Source organism: Lissotriton helveticus, chromosome 6 (genome assembly GCF_964261635.1).
Source record: "Lissotriton helveticus chromosome 6, aLisHel1.1, whole genome shotgun sequence".
NCBI classification, from domain to species: domain Eukaryota; kingdom Metazoa; phylum Chordata; class Amphibia; order Caudata; family Salamandridae; genus Lissotriton; species Lissotriton helveticus.
Window position 1 is genome coordinate 2,078,236,937 of NC_136067.1, and position 23,464 is coordinate 2,078,260,400.

The following is a 23,464-nucleotide window of genomic DNA, read 5'->3' on the forward strand; positions in this document are numbered from 1 at the left end:
GAACTACAAGTCCCAGTGTGCCGTGCTCCGAGGAGGGAGGAGCCTGACACTGCCGCCGCGCTAAAAAGCATAAAAAATAACCGTGGCCCAGTACGCACCCGGACAAAGCCCACGTCAAGGGCAGGCCTGTCCTTGCCCGTCAGTAACAGAAAGAGACAGGGCAGGGTCACCTTTCTGTCATCTTTGGCTTGGGAGAGGTTTTAATGCTGTGGCCGCCAGGAGACCTTTGGTCTGAATCCTAAGGTACTGTTTCTGCTCACTTAACGAGGTTGTAAAACTATTGGTGTCCTATCTGGCAGTTTTTGTTGGTCCTTTGGATTGCTGGACTTTGAGGACATCCTGGACATTCTTTATTGTTTATTATTACCGTTCTTTCACCTTCACTTTCTGTATCTCGTAGGGGATGGAGATTTGCGGGTCATAGCTGTACTGTACTGGTAAAGATTAGTGGTGTCCCCGCTTCCCTACTTCGGGGAGGCTAGTAATTCTATCCGGTTGGTGGCTACATTTAGGGATATGGGGAAAAGAAAGATACCAGAAGAAGGTGGGGATGGGGGTGAGGGGATTATGGAGGGACTGGAGCGAGCAGATGCAATAGGGGGAAGAAGGCAAGGAAGCTTCATAAAGGTGCATGTAGCAATTGTGGTATGGCTTTCATTAACACATTAATCAGCGAATGTTAGGGAATTCTACAGTTTTCTTCCATGTAAATACCTATCTGCAATAAACCCCACCCCCAGCCGAGCAAACATTCCAACCCTGCTATCCCTGCCATGTTTCAGGAACCAAAAAACAAAGTATTGGTCCCTTGCAATGAAATAAGGGTAAATGAGCAAAGGGTAGAACACCCTCTTATCCCTAACCAGCCCACAACCCAGCCAAACAATGAATATATTGACCCTATAATTATCTGCACTAATATGTTTCAACCCCTGGTTGATCTAGCCCACCACGAAGGCGGGGAGGATGGGCGGCCTCTGTCGGCCCAGGTCCCACCCATACTAGACCCACAAAACCTAAGGATAGGGTTAAGCAATCTTGGGACAGGGCAGGATGTGATTCAATTGGTTACTATGCTATGGGCAGAAGTGTGCTCCCTGAGAGGCAAGATAGAGGAGCAAACTGAAATAGTAAAACTATTATCCCTAGATCGAGCCAGGAGAGGGAGGGCAGAGGCATCAGAAAGCAGTCACCAAGGGTGTTTGCAAGGTACTTCCCGGGCTATAACATCGGCAGCCGTGGTCAGTCATTCAAAAGATAGTAGGGATAACCCTATTAGGCCGCCAATCCCCATAGGAAGGGTAATTACAAGGGTAAAGGAGACATCATCTCTACCGATGAACCAGCACCCACCAGTCGCTTGATTAACCAATATAAGATAGCTGCATTGTTGGATCAGACCTCCCTTAGTAGAAATATCCCCTTGCATGTTGATAATTTGGACACATCCCTCCTGTCTGGGAAATTAGATCAGTACCTACCTTAATTACCCCGTACGCCTAGAATATATATGGTCAATGTACCCAAGTTGGATGCAAGGCAAGGTATAGAAAATGAAGATTCCCTCATAAATAAAGCCATTCACTGGATACAGCATGTCAGGGGTTGTCGTTCAGTGATCAGGGAGAACATAATTAAAGCACGGAGGTTAACTTCCCTGTATAATCCTCAATATTGTATAGAGCTCATCATGACCAGGGTAGTCCTAGTGGAGAAACTACTTGCCCTTGAATTTCGTACTACCGCGCCAGGTCATTCATCAATACAGTTTAGACTATCCTCTCCGAGTAGCAGGAGTGACCATATAACATGTCATAAGCCATCTGTTATGAGAGGTGGTTCTACCATTGAGTTGAATGATTGACTGTGGAAGGAAACACCCCTAAAGCAAGATGCAGCTCATATAAAATATTCCCCAATCCTAAGGGATAGTATCATGAGTCCTGTGTCCTCTATTGTAGGAATGGGCTAAATATCAAAGACCTGAACTTGCCGCATCCACGTCAAGTGGTAGCTGAGGCTTATGCTCAGCTGCCAGGCAGACAAGAGTCTAACTTGTGCCAAGGGCGTTTAAGAACTTGGGCTGGGCAGATCGCCTCGGCTGTTCCCTGTAGCTTCAGAGCAAATAAAACCAGAAAGTGATCAGTCCAGGCCTGCGGGACCGGCGGGTGGACTATTAAGGAACTAAGGTTCGAAAAAATGGGGTGCAGCAAATGGCTGGCCACATGTGTACCCTCGAGAATGTGCTGCAAAAGCTGGAAGGCCTCTAAATCAGCCATAAAGCTTGCGATCTCAGCTTTTCCCCACATTCTCGAGATGGAGACTGAGGTCCCCTAGGATGGTAACATTTGCCGCCTTACTTGCCAAAGATCCCACTTTGCTCAGTAGATCTTCCCTGAACAGGCTTGAAGGTATGGGGGGTCTGTAAATTAAGAGGCCAGATATTGTGAAGTTATGATTGAGCCTGATTTTAAATGAAGCGCTTTTGCAGTCCACTATATTTTCCTCACACAGGCCAAACAGTGGGTATATGCTTTCACAACTTGGGCCTGCTCCAACGAGTCTTCTCTTTACTTCCAGACTCTGTTCGAAAGACTCTGACTCAGACAATCTCATTGAGCCGTTTAGACTATTGAAATGGCTACTGCTCTCAGCCAATGAGGCAGAAATCAATAGATTACAAGTGGTCCAAAACACGGCGGCACACTTGGTTCTAAATATGCCACCTAGATCAGCTTCCCGCCCTCTTCTTCTTAAACTCCATTGGCTTCCAATACGCCAACGAATAAAGTTTAAGGTTTGTTGCACTATTCATAAGGCATTACACAATCTTGGTCCCAGCTATTTGTCTGGAAAGTGTATTCCCTATCTCGCATCGAGAGCTTTGTGCTCCAATACTAAACATCTGTTAATAGTTCCCAGAATCAGGAGAACGAGATTGGGAGGTAAATCTCTCTCATACCTTGGACCTAAGCTTTGGAATGACCTTCCTCTTTCATTAAGAGAATGTTCAAATTATCTTGTTTTTAGAAAATTACTTAAAACTACTCTTTTTTGTTTTTAAATAAGCCATAGTTTCCCCTTGAACAACTGATACGCATCCTCATAAGCGCAGAGATACTCCTCGGAGTCGATTCTGGTGCTATACAAACCTCAAATAATAATAAGAATATTAATTAAGAAATAGGCTTCCTTTGTGACCACTGTAGTGCCGCCCCCTAATAATTTTACTGACAAAACTTGCCCGGTATGTGCTCTTAGTAACGAGTCATTGGCCCATTTATTGTTTGTTTGTACTGGGTATGAAGCACCTACGTCGGGTTTGGTTGGCACCAATCTATAAGCTCATAGGGACTAGTAGGGCTAGTGAAGCTGGTTGAATCCTTAGAACAGACACATTACCAACGTTTGCCATAGCAATGGCTAAATTCCTGGGGTGGTCGTGGGCCATAAGAATAAATTCCCTTCTCCTTCTAAAGGCTAACTAAGTAGTGTCTAACTGTACCTAACTCAGATATGATAGAAGAAGCCAACCTATTTTGTAAGCCGGTCTAGTGTAAATATGCTTTGCAATTTAAAAAAAATGAATTTCTAACTGTGTTTTACATTAAGTTTTAAAATTTGAAGTGAATGAATTTTAAAGTTTAATAGATCTTCTTTTATATGGTGACGAGGTATTACCGTTCAGGCATTATTGTTTTTACTGTACTGTTGTTATATTGTTATCACCTAAGCTTTATTTGCTTTGTGTATGTGCTTTTATGACACAATCTGTCGAATAAAGCCTGTTTGGAGTGGATTGGTTCTCACAGGTTCTATTACCCAGAATCCCTTGCAAACCTCAAACTTTGTCAAAAAACATATTTTTCTTACATTTCTGTGGTGCAAAGTTATGGAATCTGCGCTGGTCCACAAACACCCACCCATCCAGCATTCTTCAAAGTCACCCGATAAAAATGGTATCTCACTAGTTTGAGCAGGCCTACTACCCGTGACAGGAAACGGCCTAAAATGCAACATGGACACACTGCATGTTTACAGTGAAAACTGACCCTTTTTTAGCAAAGTGCCTATCTGTAGATTTTTAACCCTAGCTCTGTCGGCACCTAGGGAAACCTAGCAAACCTATACATTTTCAAAAACAAGATACCCAGTGGAATCCAGAATGGGGTGACTTGAGTGGCTGTCACCAGGTTCTCTTACCCAGAATCCCTTGCAAACATCAATACCCCACGTTTCTTTGATGGAAAGGTCAGGGCTCTGCGTTGGTCAAAAACTTCCACCCCCCGCATTCTCCAAAGTCTCCCTGTATAATGGTACCTCACTTGTGTGGATGGGTCAAGTACCCGCGACAGACAAGGGCCCAAAGCGTATTGTGGCAATAACAAAAATGTCTATCACAAAATGACCTGGTTTTGCAAGGGGATCACATGGGTTTTTGGCCCCTGGCTCAGAGGCCATCTAGGTAAACCTACAAAACCCACATATTTCTGAAAACTACACATCCTAGAAGTCCAGCGAGGTATGGCTTGCCAGATTCGTGGTGCATTAAGCTTAAGGTACGGTAGACAGTGGCAGTGTCTCCCAACCCCGCTTGGCGCCAGGTAAACAGTTGCAGAGCAAAAGACTCTGCTGGCTTTGTTGATCTCTCCTGAATAGCTCTATGTGTTTGTTACGCTAATTTTAAAAATTGACTACGAATTTTTAAACTTCACCTTATTTTAAAAATTGACTACGAATTTTTAAACTTCACCTTTGTATCACCTAGGTGTTAGAATTGACTAATAATTTTAATACACGTATCCACTGTGCACTTACGAATATTTTCGGAGCTGCCAGGGTCATTCAGGCTCATTTAGGAAGTCTCTGCTCAGTGTTGCAGCCTGCCCGCCCCGGTCCGACTCGGTATCCAATACCGTTGAGCGGAGGGCGGGACAGGCAAGAGCCAGATAGACACGCCCAGGCACTTCCTGAGAGGTTGAGTCGAGCGGGTAGCGCTCTAGCCTTTTAGCACACAGGGCTATTTAGCCACTCGTCGGCTCTAGCGCGCAGTGGTTGCGCGTAGGGGGGCGCCTAAATCAGCGCCTAAGACGAGCCAAAGACCAGCCCGTCTGCGCCCGTCCACGACAGGACGGGACCAGGGGCCATGGGGGGAATCCATGCTCAATGTCCACACTCCTCTCCCCTCCAGGACAACTTATTCTGCACAGGCACTTCGGATCTTACAAGTAAGCCCAAGAAAAGTGTGTGGTAAATATAACAACAACTCATTGGAGGGTCCTTTCTCATGTATTCATTGCAGAGCTCAGTTTACCACTTGTTGCCAGGTAGCCTGCGTTGAGAGAAATGTTACAGCCTCTACTCCCTTCCCCAAAATTAGGGAACATAGTACCCATACCCCCACTCTTATTGGAAGGAAAAACATCCTTTGCAATATAAGGTCATTACCCAAACACACATCTGAAGTCTGGGACCTTATTTCCTCCAATGAGCCAGATCTGTGTTTTTTCACCGAAACTTGGCTCAAACCCCACTCGACCCCCACTATTGCTTTAGCAATTCCAACTGGCTATAAAATAATTTGACTTGACCGCCCTACGAAAACAGGAGGAGGGATTGCGATTATTCATAAACAGGAAATTATCTGTACCACAGTAGCAGAACTAAGTACTCCTGACATCGAATTACTCATTTTTAAAATTTCCCTCTCCCCTAAACAAACCAGAATGGGTGCTCTAGTGTACCACCCTCCAGGACCCAGCACGAACTTCTCAAATATCTTACTTGAGAATCTTGCACCTTATGTGGATAATGACAGAGACTTTTTACTAGTTGTAGATTTCAACATACACAGTGAACAGAAAGACTGTAAAGAAGCACAATCTATTCTAAACGACCTCTCTCTACTAGGGCTAACACAACGAAATATAGGCCCAACACACCAGGCTGGGCACACCCTAGACTTAATATTAGCCAATTTCCCTACAGTCACCAGCTCTCTCCTCATTCAAGTCAGCTGGACTGACCATTTTATCATTGAGTTTGACACCCCTTATCCTAAACCTAATCCTACAGGGCCGATTTCTCTTCCTAGCGAACGACGTCAATGGTATAAAGTCAATGAAACTATATTTTTAGAAAAATTCGTTAAACCCTCTTTTTCCAATTCGGAAAACATTGAAAACGCTCTAAATAAATTCGAAAGAGCCTCAAAGACTGTCATAGACATCATAGCCCCTCGGAAAAAATTTAGACCTCGGCCGGCAAATAAACAAGAAATATGGTTTTCTGACAATCTCAGGACATTAAAACAAACAGCTAGGAAGTTAGAGAAAAAATGGAGAATATCCCACCTAGAAATCGACAGAAGTCTTTATTGGGACTCATTATTCATCTACCACAAAGCTATCCGTACTGCACGAAAAACCCACATAACATCCCTGATTACAGCTGCAAACAATTCCCCCATAGTCCTGTACCAAGTAATACAATCTTTCGTCAAACCGACAGCCTGTGAAAGTCCTGATACTTCATCACAAAAGCTTTGTGATGAGATATCTCAATTCTTCTCAAATAAAATAGACTCTATCTACGAGAAGATAATCCACTCTAACAACACCACGACCAGTGATGCAGGTCTTGCATTTCAGGAAATACAGCATAATCAAAATTCTCACACATTAGAGATCTTTCCCCCTATCACTTCAAAAGAGCTGTCAACACTCACTTTTCAGATTAAAAGTGGCAGCCCTGATGACACAATTCCAGCCAGACTTATGCCGATTTTACTGAAAGCACTAGGTCCCACAATTGAAAAACTTGTTAATTTGTCACTAAGTACAGGCTCTGTTCCGAGACAATGGAAACAAGCGCTAGTTAGGCCTATTAGGAAAAATACTGCAACTCCGTGGACCGAATTAGCAAACCTCAGGCCCATCTCCCTGCTTCCATTTTTGGGTAAGCTTACAGAGAAATATGTAAATCATCTCTTATCCAACTATGTTGAAACCACCGGCGGCCTAGACTATTCTCATTCTGGTTTTAGGCCGAAACACAGTACAGAGTCCACCCTCCTGTCTGTTACTGATGATTTACATATGTTCCAGGACAAGGGCCACTCGGTGATTCTAGTGCTACTAGACCTGTCGGCAGCGTTCGACACCGTGTCACATAACATCCTTGTTGACCGGTTGTCGAACGTAGGAGTTAAGAACAAAGCCCTTGACTGGCTAAGGAGTTTCCTAACCGATCCCACCCAGACTGTCACCATGGGTGCTTATCGATCAGCGGAGGTTGAGATTTCCAAAGGGGTGCCACAGGGCTCTTGTCTGAGCCCAACACTTTTTAACATCTATGTGGCACCCCTGACAAGAGTGATGCGCAAATTTGGTTTCATCCCTGTGTCATACGCGGATGACACGCAGCTCCTCTTCCCTTTTAAAACTCTCACCACTGAATTAAAGAACTCCTTCTCTGCAGGCATGAAGGCCGTTGCACAGTGGATGTCTACCAACTATCTACAGAGCAACGTCAGTAAGACTGAAGTTATGCTATTCGGAGAGGCCAAACTTCTGTGGACCCCGGATTGGTGGCCCTCTGATCTTGGTATGGTCCCAGAATCCAAACAGGTCGTGAAAAACCTGGGGATCCGCCTCGATCAGGATCTGTCACTAAAACAACACAGCAACTTCGTTGCAGGCTCATGCTTTCATGTCATTAGCATGTTGCGAAAAGTTTTTCCTTTACTGCCAGACTCCTTCAGAAAGACCCTAGTGCAAGCCCTGGTTTTGAGCCGTATTGATTACTGCAATGGCCTGCTTCTCTCTGCTAACGAGGGCGTGTTGGCCAGACTCCAGGTAGTCCAGAATACGGCGGCTCGTCTAGTTATGAATGCCCCTCCAAGAACAGCATCCAAACCTCTTTTAAACCAACTTCATTGGCTCTCCATACGACAAAGGGCAAAATTCAAAATATGCTGTATCATTCATAAGAGCATAAATGGACAAGGCCCTACCTACTTGAAGCAGAAATTCACTCCCTACATCCCTTCCAGATTGCTTAGATCTAGCACAAGCCATCTACTGGTAGTGCCTCGTGCCAAAAAAGCCAGGTACGGAGGTAAGGCGCTATCTGTAGTAGGACCCACATTGTGGAACCAACTCCCCCTGACTCTCAGACAGTGTACGGTACACCTCAAATTTAGGAAACTCCTTAAAACCTCGCTGTTTAAAAATGAGATCTAACTCCAGCCCTACTCATTCCCCTGTGTCTGTAAACCGGCCCATAAGCACAGAGATACTCCAGATGGAGTCGATTCCAGCGCTATACAAACTCGCAATTAAATAAATAAATAAATAAATACATTAATCCCTATGTTTTTGGCCCATCCCATATACAGGCTTTTGGCCTACCCACGCAAGTGAGTTATCATTTTACTACAGAGGACAAGGGGAATGCTGGTTGGTAGGAAATGTGTGCTGACATGGTGACCCCACACAACAATGTGTAGAAAAAGTGATTTTATAAGCTAAAATTAAGGCTTGCAGGGGATTCTGGGTAGGGAAACGTTGGGGATCTATCCAAGCCATACCTCCCTGAACTCCCCTGGGTGTCCAGTTTTCAAAATGTTGGGGTTCGGTAGTTTTTCCTAGATGGCCGCCAAGAAAAGGCACAAAAACGCAGGTGCCACCCTTTGCAAAACTAGGTAGTTTTCTGATGGATGAGGTCTTCTGCGTTTCAGGTCCCAGGGTCGGCAGCCATTACTGGAAACCTACCAAGCCACACATTTCTGAAAACTAGACAACCGAGGGGAGTCTAGGGACGAGTGACTTGCATGGACCCCCTAAAGGTTTCCTACCCAGAATCCCCCGTAAACCTCAAATTTTGATGAAAAGAATTACATTTTTTGCAAATTTCTGTGTTGGAAAGTTGTGGGATCCCTGGGCTGACACAAATCTCCTACCACCCAGCGTTCCCCTACGATCTCCCCAATAAAAATGGCACCTCACACGTGTGGGTGGGTCAAGTACCCGTGACAGGCTAGGTCCTAAAACGTATTGGGGAGACATCAAAATTACCTATCACAAAGCAACCTGTTTTTGCATGGGGGTCACTTATGTGTTTGGCCCCGGGCTTGGGAAGCCTACCAATCTCACACATTTCTGAACACTAGAGACCCGGGGAGTCCAGGGAGGTATGGCTTGCATGGATCCCCCAATGTTTCCCTACCCAGAAATCCCTGCAAACCAAGGTGGATCCACAAACCCATGTGGGAATCCAAAATCATTTTTTAAAATGCTGCTAAACAGTTTCACTTACACCACACTTGGTATTAATGTCTACATTTATACCCAAGAATACCTAATTTCCTATTTCTTCTGCTATCACTTACCCTTTACATTTACATTGTAGGATTTTACTAACTTTTCAGCCACGCTCCTGTTGTTATGGTAGGCAATATTATAAGATTCCCAGCTACCAGTAGGTTACAAGTTTACATCCCTTTGGGCCCGGTTCCCATGTCATTCGAAAGGCATCCAAATCAGATTTGGTTGTCTCCTGTCTGAATCATAGCCCTTGTTTATGACCGAATCATACACAGGTCCGAACACCCAAGTATGATGTGAAGATTGTGTATGCTCTGACCCAATAATTTCTGGGACCTGAGTCTGTCCATATGACTCGTTCGTAGCCAAATCGTGCTGCGCTAAGGAGCCGAATTCCGAATGAGCAAGTACGATGCATGATTCGGACAGCCGCTTCACCTCATTCCCAGGAAGACAAAACGGCTGTCGGAAGCGTACTTCAAAGGGGCTGTAGCAAGCCCCCATTTTACCCCCTCCGAATCTCGAATATGTCAAGGGGTGTGCCCTTTGGCCCCCCGAACCAGGCATGCACAGTATGGTGGGAACCGCTATACATTTTTCCCCACCCACCCCTTTTCTTCAATGGGAACCCGTGTACAGTTTGGTTTTGAATTTGTGTGGGAAGAATTATGATTGGTTATGTACAAGAATATGGGTCTGAAATGAGAAAGAATCTGTGCCATTATTCTGAGGCTCCAGTGACAGAAGCATTATTCAGAGATTCTGCTTAAGAAAATCTGGTGTGTGCGACTGACACTGTTCAACATCTCTCAAAGCATTTTTAAAGGTGAGTAATGATTCTTTTAATAAAGATAGACTGCTGTATGCACTATGGGGAAGATTAAGAAGCATATTGTGCTTCTTTATTCTTGCATTTTGTGTCATGTTTTTTTGTAATGCTGTTTAAAAATAGAATGGTGCATATTGGAAATGTATTTTGAAAATGAGTTAGGTTTCTGCTTTGTATTTGTAGTGAAATGAAATGAATGAAAGTGTGTCTTGTAAAGCGCACTGCTACCCGCACCGCAGGCCTCGTAGCGCTATAGACTGCTGGGGAACCCGTCCTGGCTTTCCCTGTGAGATAGTTCCTCCTGGGAGTCTCCAAGGTGAAACCAGGCATCCCTGGCGTTTGTGGGGGGCCGTTGTGGAGATGAGGCAAGCTTAATGCCCAGAGTTACCGAGTGTGGTCCCTGGATTGAGTAGGCACCGAGGCGAGAATTGTTGAGTCTGCTGATCATTTTTGGTCCGAGACCCTGCCACGGCGGGAATTGAACCCTGGTCCCAGCCCGTTCTCTGCTCTCGGGTCTGCCACCTCTAACCAGTGAGCCACACCTCTCCACTAGAGAGGTGTGTCTTTTAAATGAGATGTGGTCATTTAAATGAGATGTGCTTTGTGTCAAAAACGATTTACTATGGAAAATGTTTTCTGGTGAAAAGTCTGGCTTTTAAATTTTGGTCAAGGATCACACTGAGTGTCTGTTTGAAATAAGAGATTGCATTTTCACATTTTTCAATAATGTCACCTGTGCCTTCTAACAGTTTGCCTCTCTTAGCGTAAAGGGTAATCTTTGCTTGTGTCTCACCTTACTCTGTGGCTGTGTGATATCTGATATATGATTCATTTAATGAAGAATACACTGCTGTATGCAGTATGCGGAAGATTAAGAAGCATATTGTGCTTCTTTATTCTTGCATTGTGTGCCATTTTTTTTGTAATGATGTTTAAAAATTGTATGGTGCATATTGGAAATGTATTTTGGAAATGAGTTAGGTTTCTGCTTTGTTTTGTAGTGGTCATTGAAATGGGCTGTGCTATGTGTCAAAAACAATTTACTATGGAAAAGGTTTTCTGGTAAAAAGGCTGGCTTTTAAATTTTGGTCAAGGATCACATTGAGTGTCTGTGTGAAATAAGAAATTATATTTTCACATTTTTCAATAATGTCACCTGTGCCTTCTAACAGTTTGCCTCTCTTAGCTTAAAAGGTACTCTGTGCCTGTGTCTCATGTCACTTTGCACGTGCATAATCTCTCTTTTTCTGTGTGTCATTTCTCTCCTTGTGTGTGTGTCATGACATGTGTCTCATGTGCCTAAGATTACACTGTGAGTCAAGCTTGATTTTAAATGGATCTGGGTGAATAATTTGCTTAGTTGATGAGTTTAAAAATATGGAAATACATGTATTCTTAAAGTCAGTTAGGCTTTAGACATAACATTCATTTTTCATTTCAACTGCACACCCTGGATCTTCATTGCACAGCTTAAAGTCTACTTGTAAAGTAAGAGGCCTAACAGACATGCTGCCTAAGATTTCCTAGTAGTACATATGCTAAAGTCTAACTGACTTTAAGAAAATATGTTTTTCCATATTTTTAAACACATCAACTAAGGAAATTATTCACCCAGATCCATTTAAAATCGAGCCTGACTCACAGTGTGATCTTAGGCACACGACCAAGATGTTGCATGTAATGAGAAACGAATGTTATATCTTGCTTATATATATGTGGCCTGTTTTTTGCCAGTAGAGACAGTGAAATAATATGAGCAGAGACACACATACTGCTTGCAGAGACAGACATGGTAGATTACATGTAACATCCTGGTCATGTGCCTAAGATCACACTGTGAGTCAAGCTTGATTTTAAATGGATCTGGGTGAATAATTTGCTTAGTTGATGAGTTTAAAAATATGGAAATACATGTTTCCTTAAAGTGAGTTAGGCTTTAGACATAACATTAATTTCTCATTTCAACGGCACACCCTGGATATGCATTACACAGCTTAGAGCCTACTTGTAAAGTAAGAGGCTTAACAGACATGCTGCCTAAGATTTCTTACTAGTACATATGCTAAAGTCTAACTGACTTTAAGAAAACATGTATTTCGCAGTCATACTGCCATTTATAAGAAAGGCCAAAAAGATTTTCTACATATACACCTTCATCTTGCAATACAACAAGCATATACATTAGAAATTCCTGACAATCTTACTGAATATTCTGTGAAAATTGATTTACACCAGAACATATGTCTAAAACATTTCAAATTTCAGAAACACTTTGTATTTTTGTTCTATCACTGCTACATGTCTCAAACACAGAATTCAACAAACAACAAAATGTTTGATCACGATTTTCAGCAATCTGTTCTTGTACAGTTTAGAGAAAAAAAACAATGTTAACCACTACATTAGCATAGCAGTTGACACTAGAACTGTTTTCAAACTGAAATCCAACAACATCTTTAACTGAATCCTTTTCGTTTCTGTTTACAATTACTGGTTCATCTACTTTTTTTTCTTTTTGCTACAACTTCACTACAATTTTTCTAATTTCTTCTTTACATGATCTCCTGTTTTAGAGTGGCAGTGTGTGAGTCTCTGTATAGGTGTATGAGTGCATATGATAGTGTTGTATTGATGAGTGTCTGTATGTATAAGTGATTGTATTTGTGAATGAGTGGATGTGTGTGTAGACCTAGGAATCAGTGAGTGCGTATGTAGTTACTGATATTGGTGTGTCAATGATTTCAGGAATGGTAGTTTGTATTTATCACTTGGTGTATCAAAGGTTAGATTAGAGTGTGAGCAGGTGCATCGTATTATCACATGGATGATGTCATCAGTGATATCATTTGAGATGTCATCAGTGATGTCATCAGTGCTTTCAGTTGAGATGTCATCAGAGATGTCATCAGTGATGTCACTGACCATGTCATGAATGATGTAATATGTGACATCATCAGCAGTGGATTGCGGGCGCGCAAGTTATAGTGAGTCCAACTAACTATAACGTGGGAATTTCAATGGTTTTGTATGAGTAAAATGTTCAGCTAACTATATCTGGTGTGAAACCTATGGTTTTTTCAGTGAATTTCAAAGGTTTTTTAAATGCTAATTCCTAACTATAACGAGTGTGAAACCTATGTTTTTTTTTAGTGAATTTCAAAGGTTTTTTAAATGTTAATTCCTAACTATAACGTTTGTGAAACCTATGGTTTCGGCTGCGCTGCAGGCTGGCACCATCTCTGAAGGTGAGAGGCTGCGCGATATGGAACTTTACCTAACTGCAAACAGCACAGTCAGTTAATATGGAATCACTGCAACCTACCTGGCATCCTGGGGCCCACTGAAGGGTTGTGGAAAAGAGACTATGCTGAGAAGCTTGAATATAGCACGGAACCCACTGAGGGTATTTAATGAATTTCCAGGACCGCATGTCCCAGCATACATCGTGAAGTTTACCGAATTCAAAGCGGGCCCACTGGGGGCAGTACAAAAAAAGATGTATGCGGAGGAATTCTGTGTAATATTCTTCAGCTGCCATGAGTAAGAGGCTGTTGCCTTGAAACGCGTAGGCATAATAAAAGAAGAATAACCTGTGATGCAGAGGCTGGCTTTTCCCTTTTAATGCACCAGGAGGTGAATTAACTGTTGTGTGCTGCCTGAAAAGCTTTCGGCGTTTGGTTAAAAAAAGAAATGAATAAAAAAAAAATAATAATAATAATCCCCTTCACGTCTGCCCTGCCGTGCAGCCGGCACCATCTCTGAAGGTGAGAGGCTGCGCGATATGGAACTTTACCTAACTGCGAACAGAACAGTTGATATGGAATCACTGCAACCTACCTGGCATGCTGGGGCCCACTGAAGGGTTGTGGAAAAGAGACTATGCTGAGAAACTTGAATATAACACGGAACCCACTGAGGGTATTTAATGAATTTCCAGGACCGCATGTCCCAGCATACATCGTGAAGTTTACCGAATTCAAAGCGGGCCCACTGGGGGCAGTACAAAAAGATGTATGCAGAGGAATTCTGTGTAATATTCTTCAGCTGCCATGAGTAAGAGGCTGTTGCCTTGAAACGCGTAGGCATAATAAAAGAAGAATAACCCGTGATGCAGAGGCTGGCTTTTCCCTTTTAATGCACCAGGAGGTGAATTAACTGTTGTGTGCTGCCTGAAAAGGTTGTGTGATGGAACAACCCATGCCTGAACCACGCGGTCTTAATTACTATTGTGTATTGATCACGCATGCCTTTACCACACAATTTTGTGGTAAAGACATGGGCGCCTATTACTATGGCAGGCGGACAAGTTCTGCCCGCCACCGTAACGGTGAACGGGACCATCCACCAGAGGTACGGCAGTCCCGCTGTAACCATTAGGATGCCACTGCCACAGTGGCCATGGCATCCCCATCCACAACATTATGGCAGGTGGTGCTCACAGCACTGCCCGCCACAAGGCTATGGATGCAAGTTGTGCATTGGCATACACAAGGTGACAGGCACCTTGTCCACTCCAATGTAGGGGGTACCATAGATACCCCCAATGTGTACCCCTCACCCCCTAACAATCTGGGGGCCCGAGACAGGCCCCCAAAAGCAGAAACCGCATGCCTTTCCATTGCAGGCACATCTCCGCCTGCATGTTAATATGGATGGCGGTGTCTTGCAGACACTGCCACCATAATAAGCCCCTTTTCCGCCCGTTAACTCGTCGATGGGCGGAAAAGCGGTGGATGGTCTTCCCGTCTGTCGCGGACCCCCCCAGCCTTCCTAATATGACGGTGTGTCATTCAGGGGTAGATGGCAGGCGAATCAGCCCCACCAGGCCGGCGGTGGTTACTGCCGGGCTGGCGGGGGCGATCTGCCCACCATCCAAATAGACCCCTTGATTGGTAAAGGGACATGTGTGATAGGATCACACTCCTGACCCTCTGCCCTGCGCCCTAAAATGTGGCCCTCCTGCGCTCAATTTACCTGCCTCAGCCTAGAAACATCAGTGACCCCCTATCCTGAACCTTAATACTACTCTGTCCACATATATCCTCCCTGAGCCCTAAAACTAGCACCCACCCCTTTACACCTACCCCCACTTGCCTCCTGTCCCAGCCCAACTGTCCCCTTGACTTGAAAACTGCCCCTGCCCTGAGCCCTAAAACTCAACCCCCTTAACACTCCTATGACCCCAGCCCACTCTTTGAGCTCTAAAACCAGCCCCTACCCCGAGTCCAACTGCCTCTTTCCTGTCCCAGCACCTGAGCCCTAAAACTCCCTTCCCCTGCCCAGAAAACTACCCCGACCCAAAGCCCCCAAAACCACCCCATCTCAAACAATCCTCCTCATCCCCTTCTCCTTCCCTGCACCCTAAAATTCCTGACCCCCTAGCTCTGAAAACTACTGGGACCCCACCGGCTCCCAAATCTACCCACAACCCAAACAAACTACCCCACACCATCCCTTGCATGATCCCTAAAACTCCCAATCCCCCCAAGCCCTGAAAACGACTCCAGACCCCACAAACTACCTCCCATCCTCCTAAAACCATATTTACCTCATTGCCTCACCCTGATCTGTCCTCTTCCTGCTTCCTGCTTTTCCACCGAGCTGCAGCCAGCAACAAGAACACGCATATGTCTTAATCACATATGTGTGTTTAAGGCTAGTGTGGTTACCCTTGCGATATTGGCACATGCAGTACTCCGATTGTTTCCATCCTGATCAATTTGAAAGACTACATTCAATTTTATGTTTAGCGATAACATACATATAATAAACACACAGGCTCTTTTCAGCCACCCTATTCCCTAAACAGTTAATTATTTTCTTTATAAATACTTTTTTTATTTTCTGAATTCTCGACCCTGCAAATCCATTACGGATCTGCAAACCAAAAGCACACATTCAATGCAAAACTGCACATCATAAGTGTTTTTGAAGAGAATTCTCAGTGGATCTATCAGTGTGTTAGTGTCTGAGTGGGTCTGCAAGTGGGTGCCTGAGTGTCTGTATGAGTCTATTAGTGGGTGCATGAGTCTGAATGGGTCTGTGAGTATGTGCATGAGTGTCTGAATAGGTCTATGAGTGGGTGCATGAGTATCTCAGTCGGTCTGTGAGTGAGCGTGATTCTCTGAGTGGCTGTCTGAGAGGGTGCATGACTTAGTGGGTGTGCGAGCGGGTGTGTGAATATTTGAGTGGGTCTGTGAGTAGGTGCATGAGCATCTTAATAGCTCTATGAGTAGATATGTGAATGTCTAGGTGGGTCTGTGAGTGAGCCTGTGACTCTCTGAGTAAGTGTATGACTGGTTGCATAACTTTTTCAGTGGCTCTGTGAGTGAATGCATCACTGACGGAATATATCTGTGAATGGGTGCATAAGTCTCTGTCTGGGTCTGTGTATAAGTATGCCACTGTGTAAATTGGTCTGTATGTGGGTGCATGAATCTGTGAGTGGATCTGTGAGTGGGTGCGTGAATGTCTTAGTGGGTCTACGACTAAGTGAATTGGTCTCTGAGTAGATCTGTGTGTGGGTGTGTGAGTGTCTGAGTGGTTCTGTAAGTAGCTGTGTGAGTATCTGAGGGGGTCTGTGAGTGGATGTGTAAGTGTCTCAGTGGGTCTGTGAGTGGGTGAATGAGTGTTTGTGTGAGAGTGTGAGTGGGAGCAGAGAAATGGGGGGCCCCACTTCATGGATCATCTTGAAACTTTCCAGACAGCACCTAAAGTGAGGGTCAACTTTGTTTGGAAATTGAATGTAGTATTTCCATACAGCACCAAAGTTATGGGCAAAAAAAAGATTTTCCTATGGAAACTAGGCCCTAACTATAACTACCTACTAGTGACCGCCAGTTGGTAATATATATAGAACTTAGTAGGTAGATATAGTTAGAAACTAGCTTCCATAGGAACAAGTATATTTTGACTTGCCTATATCTTTGCCCTCAATTGATGAATCTTAACAAAAAGTTCCCAAAATAGTATGCTGGTAATTCCTCAAGCATGAGTGATAAAAAGGGTGGTCAGAAAAAGTGTGCTGTTCATGTTAATTCCTATATACACTTTAGACACGCCTGCAGCCAGAACCACTGGACAGAATAACACAAAATTTGGCTGATAGGTTATTAATTTCACACTATCAGCTTTTTGGTGTTAATCATTTCAGTAGTTATCAAGAAATGTATGGAAACCCACATTTGTTTTTCTGGGGCCTCAGATCTTTCACAACTAATGTGCGATTTGCGCAGCTAATTCATGAATGCACATGCCAACAGGAATGCTGTGATTGTCTGGCCACAAGGATTGGGACATTGTCCCGGGGTCTGAAAGTTAAAAACAAAAGTTGTATAGCGGGTCAGGGTGAAGGTACCCTAACTATGTTTGGAATATAGGGCCATTTGAGGGATCCATCTGTTGAAAATTGTTTTTTTCATGCACAATGTTTGTGAATTTGCCTTGCCCATCTGCATAATCCCTGCTCACAAATATCAGTGAACATTTTAAAAAAATACAATCCCAGACTCATTCAGACACTAATGCATTCACTTATACACACTCAAACACCCACTCACACACCCACTCAGACACTCATGCATCCAGTCATAGACCCACTCACACTCATGCAGCCACTGACATACTCCACTTATATAGTCATGCACCCACTCACGGACCAACTGAGAAACTCATACATGTATTCACAGTCACACTCAGAGACACATGCACCCACACACAGACCCACTCCCAAACACAAGCACCCACTCACACACCAACTTAAAGATGCATGTGTTCACTCACAGATATACTGAGAGACTCATGCAACCACTCACCGACCTGCTCACACACTCATGAACCCATCCACAGACCCACTCACACACCCACTCACTAACCTACTAAAAACTCACACACCCATTCACTGATCCACTCAGAGACCCATGCACTCACTCAGTGACCCACTGAGACACTCATGCACCCACTGTCAGACCCTCTCAAGCACTCAAATACCAACTCAGGCACTTACACACCAACTCAAAGATCTACTCAGAGACTCATGCTCTCACTCATATACCCACTGAGACACTCACACACCCATTGACAGACCCATTTTGAGACTCATGCACCCACTCACAGACCCACTCAGGCACTCACATTCCCACTCATAGACACATTGAGACACTCATGCAACGACTCACATATTCATTTGAGACCTATGCACCTACTCACACACCTACTTAGAGACTCATACACTCACTCACAGTTCCATTCAGAGACTCAAACACCTGCTCACACACCCACTCAGATATGCAAGCACACACTCGCTCTTACTAACACACCCACTAACACACTTATGTACCCACTTACAGACTCATTCAGACGCTCATGCTTTACGCCGAGACCCACTCACAGACTCAAACATCCACTCACACATCCACTGAGATACTCATGCACCCATTCATAGACCCACTTAGATACTCACACACCCACTCACAGACCCACTGAGAGACTAATGCACTCTCACAGACTCCACTGATATACTTATGAATCGACTCACTGACCCACTCTTTGACTGTTGCACCCACTCACAGACCCACTCTGAGACTGATGCACCTGCTCACTGATCAACTGAGAGTCACGTTTACTCACTCACAGACCTATTCAGACACTCATGCACCCACTCATAGTGCTACTCAGAAACTCATGTATCCAGTCACAGTCCTACTCCTTCAGGCACCCACTCACAGACCCACTCACACACACATGCACCCACTCACAGACCAATTCAGACATTCATGCACCCACTGAAAGACACACTCAGGCTCATAGCCTCACTCACAGACCCACTTTTGCACTAACTCATAGACCCACTCAGAGACTCATGCACCCACTGGCAAACCAATACAGACATTCACATACCCACTGAAAGATCCACTCAGATACTCTCCCACCCACTCACAGACCTACTGACCGACATATGCACTCACTCACACACTCACTGTCAAGGGTTAGGGTTTACATTTAGGAAACAAAAATTAAAAAACCTTAGGAATTCACTTGAAATACAAAGGTTACAGGGAAGTTATAGTTAGGCTCACATTTCACTAGTACAAAACTAGCCGGCCAGCCCGAGCCAAGTGTTGGGGCGGGTGAAAAATGCTGACTGGTAGACGGGCAGGAGGAGTGGTGCACACTTAAAGTTTAAAGTGTGCATGACACTTAAGCCAGCTGTCTTGCGATGTCCAGTCTGACATGCCCACTTTATGCCTTTTCCACACGGGGTGTCTTAGACAGCTTGTTGGCGAGAAGGCACAGGCCTCCAGAGCCTGTAGGAAAGCTGAGACAGCCCACTCGCAAAAATCCTGCCATTTCTAGAGCAGTGTCTGGATTAGTTAGAGGAGTTAGAGAAGTTGGTTCAGAGACCCCTTGCTGCAGAACTGCGACCAGAGAGGACTGGAAATGAGTACATTTTTCTCACTTTTCATTTCATAATCTGTTTCATTTGATTTACACCCTGCCAGGCGGTATGAGAAACTCACTCTGACTTCAGCCTCAACTCCAGAGCCCCTTATAAGCACTGTTTATGACAGACCATGGTTGAGAGCTTTGGGGTTACACCTGAGGGCATTCTGGCATGCTTGCCCGATTACTCCACTAATTTATAAAGGGATCATACACCACTGGAATGTAGCACTCTGGATGCTTGACCTTGCTATATTTTATCTCACCAGTCTCATTGGGCTAGGGCTTAGCCAGAACCAGACATACATCCCAAGCTAGACTCGAGTCATGCTTGGCTTGCCCACCTAAAGTTTGGTACAGCAATAGCCATTACATGTAGGACTTTGATAAACAGTGTTTTTTCATCAGAAAAGTCTTCAAAAGGGAACACAGGCACCACAAATATATTGTTACAGTGATTGGTATACCAAAAACCTTATAAACCTAACTATTAGAATGTCAGCAATTCACCACTGTATGTCATGAAAATGAAATCCTTCTGCACATGATCACACTGTTGGAGACGCTGTAATGTTCCTTTATTAGGCAGCAGTGAGGGATGGTGGATGCAAGCCACTTCCACCACACCACCAAAGCACTGAAATATGCACCTACAGAGGTTCATCTGTGGCTCCTTGAAATGTTAAGTGATAGGGAACAGGTAACTAAAGACTCAGCCTTCAGCAGGAAGTGGCTGCACATGGACACCAGAAGCAAACAGGCAATGTGTCCCCTCTGCTGATATGTACTGTTCAGGTGACCAGATATCTTCTTGGTGGGCAGCCATTCTTTTCCATTTCCAGGTTTTCTTTTGATATACATTGGTACAAGGTGTTATTATACCAAAATGCGAGAAGTTACAGATGTACCATCACACAACATTTAAAATTGTACCCTTTATCCTGCCTGTGGGGGAGGAGTAACTGAGGGACCAGGAATTGGAGAGCAAACCAATTGAAATAAATAGAGGACAAATATTACAGGCATTTCTAAAGCAGAATTATTGACATATTTCAATAGATCAGTGTCTGAAAGAGTACACTGTGCTGTGGGAATGGGAATGTCACAGCTCACACTTATCTCTGAAAATACTGTCACCCAACGCTCCAAATAGTGCCAGCTGCTCTGTGTAGTGAGCACTGCAGATATAGACAGATTCTAATCCAGCCTTCCTCTTCTGTGGTGCTTCTGTTTTAGGCCCATTGCTCCAGTTTTCAGCATGAAACATCCATGAATAGAACATGCCGCTTGTTGCTCTCTATGGGGCATATTTATAAGCCCCCTGTGCTGCTGGAGCTTCACTTTTTGTGATGCTACGGTGCCACAAACAACAAAATCATATTTATCAGGTCATGCAACGCCTCTTTGCCTGTCTTTGAATATCCTCATAGATATGGAGTAAGTCAAAGCAGCGCTAAGCAGGCGGTCCATGGGTGTTGCAGTGGCTGTTCCCATGCATCATCCATAGATTTTGATGCTCCCACAGATTTAAAAAAACGCCTTGAGACCCGTAAGGGTGAGTAGTTCACTCTTTACAAACACGGATATACCTTTACAATACTTAACGTCAATGTGTACCTGGGGTCTTCTGACTTGCTATTATGTTTAATTACATTCTACAGTAATCCATTATGTACACTCAGTGATGATGCAAGTTAAATGTAATTTTCATTTATGTTCACCTTTTTTTTTTTTTTACCCTGTATAATCTGCGGTCATCAGTGATTTATCCCTGACCAGCTCATAATGTAAGCTAAGTGATTTGGCTCAAGGGTTTCGTTTATTTCACAATCCTACTACTTATTATCAAGTACGCATCTTTTGAATGGCTGCTGAACAAAAGTATGATGTGAATTCCAAATTTGGCCTGAAGAAAACATTCTTCAGAGCCATCTTCACATTCTTATTTCGTAGACTATAGATAATGGGGTTCAGCATTGGTGGGGTCACAGTATAAAATACAGCAATCAATTTATCCCAATTTCCAGAGTTTTTAGACACTGGTCTCATGTACATGTAGATGGTGGTGCTGTAGAATATGGTGACAACGATCAGATGAGAGGAGCATGTGGAGAACGTTTTTAATCTGGCTGCGGAGGAGCGGATTCTCACAACAGTGATAATGATTCGGATGTAGGAGATTGCAGTGAAGAGGCTCGGTATCAAAAGTACAAAGATTCCTAAACAGAAGAATATCATCTCTGTGTCGTAGGTGTCCACACACGCCATCTTCAGAAGAGCAGGGGACTCACACATAAAGTGATCAATTTTAGACCTGCATACTCGCAACCGTAGTGTTAGAAATGTGACTGAGAATGACATCACACTGCCAAATAACCAGCAGCAGGATACTAATGTCAAACAAATAGATAAGCGCATGATGACTGTATAGTGCAGGGGAAATGTGATGGCTACATAACGATCATATGCCATGATTGCAAGGAGCACACATTCTGTAATCCCAAAGAACGCTGCAGTGAACATCTGAGCTGCACAGCCATTGAAGCTGATTCTAGTCCTACCAAGAAGCTGAGCCAACATGTTTGGAACAATCACAGTTGCAAAGCAAACGTCCACGAAGGAAAGTTGTCCTAGGAAGAAGTACATAGGAGTATGAAGTTGAATGTCACTGATGCAAGCTGTGATAAGGCACATATTTCCAATTAGAGTCAACATGTATACAATGAAGAGTAACACAAAGAGAAAAATCTTCACAGTGGCATCCTTAGACAGGCCAATCAGTAGGAACTCTGTAATGAGGCTTCCATTTTCCATTTTCAAGGACTCCACTTTCATATCAGCTATAGAAAAAGAAGACAAACCCTTAATAAATACATTCTGTATAAAGGTAGTATTTGATCAGATTGACACAAACAGTGAATACACATCTTGTTAACACCCACACCACGAACTCTTCAACTTGCTTTCTCTGCAGTTCTACATTCTTCATGCTCCAGACATAATAAACCTCATCACTTACTACAACATCAATGCACTTTTCATCACTGAAACATGGATCCCAATGTCCTTGTACATGCTATTCATCCTTGTTCCCACAGGTTACATCGTGCAAGATGTTAAGTTCCAGAATCTGCATGGATTCACAAATTTCTAACCACCCAACAGCTCCATATGTCTCCTAATAAAACTGGTACACCACTTGTGTGGTGTTAGACGGGGCGATCTCAGAGGGCCCGGTTGTGCTCACCCGACCACCCCAGGACCCACCTCTTCCACAGATATTGCCGAGTCTTATCGTGAGGTCCCCACCGGGGAGGACTTCGAGTCTAGGATCGTACACACTGAGCTCACACCACACTTAAGAACAGACACCACACCGTAGGTATTTAGTAATAACTTCTTTATCAAACAGCAAGAAGAATCAGCACTCTCATTTACAAGCAATCGAGGGATCGTAAAGTCTTTAAGGGTTCGGGAAGAGGGAAGCGGGACAGTCTTTAGTCTTTAGGCCAATACGGAACGTACCCTACGCACAGCTCTCAATCCTCGAGCCGGGGGATACGGAAGATGGTGGTCGTACTGGCTGCTTCACTCACGTCGAGTCGACTCAGGTCGTGATGGTAGCGTCGATGGTCCAGCCGGACCAGAGTACTCCTCGAGCCGCGACGAGGTCAGCAGGGCTCGATCCGGAGAAGTTCTTGAGGAGCCGCGACAGTGTCAGCAGGGCTCAGATGGTTTTCGAGTTCAAGCTCGAGCCGCGACAGTGTCAGCAGGGCTCCGAGGTCTTTGAAAGGACGAGCCGCGACCGCGTCAGCAGGGCTCCGATGGTCTTTGAAAGGACGAGCCGCGACAGCGTCAGCAGGGCTCC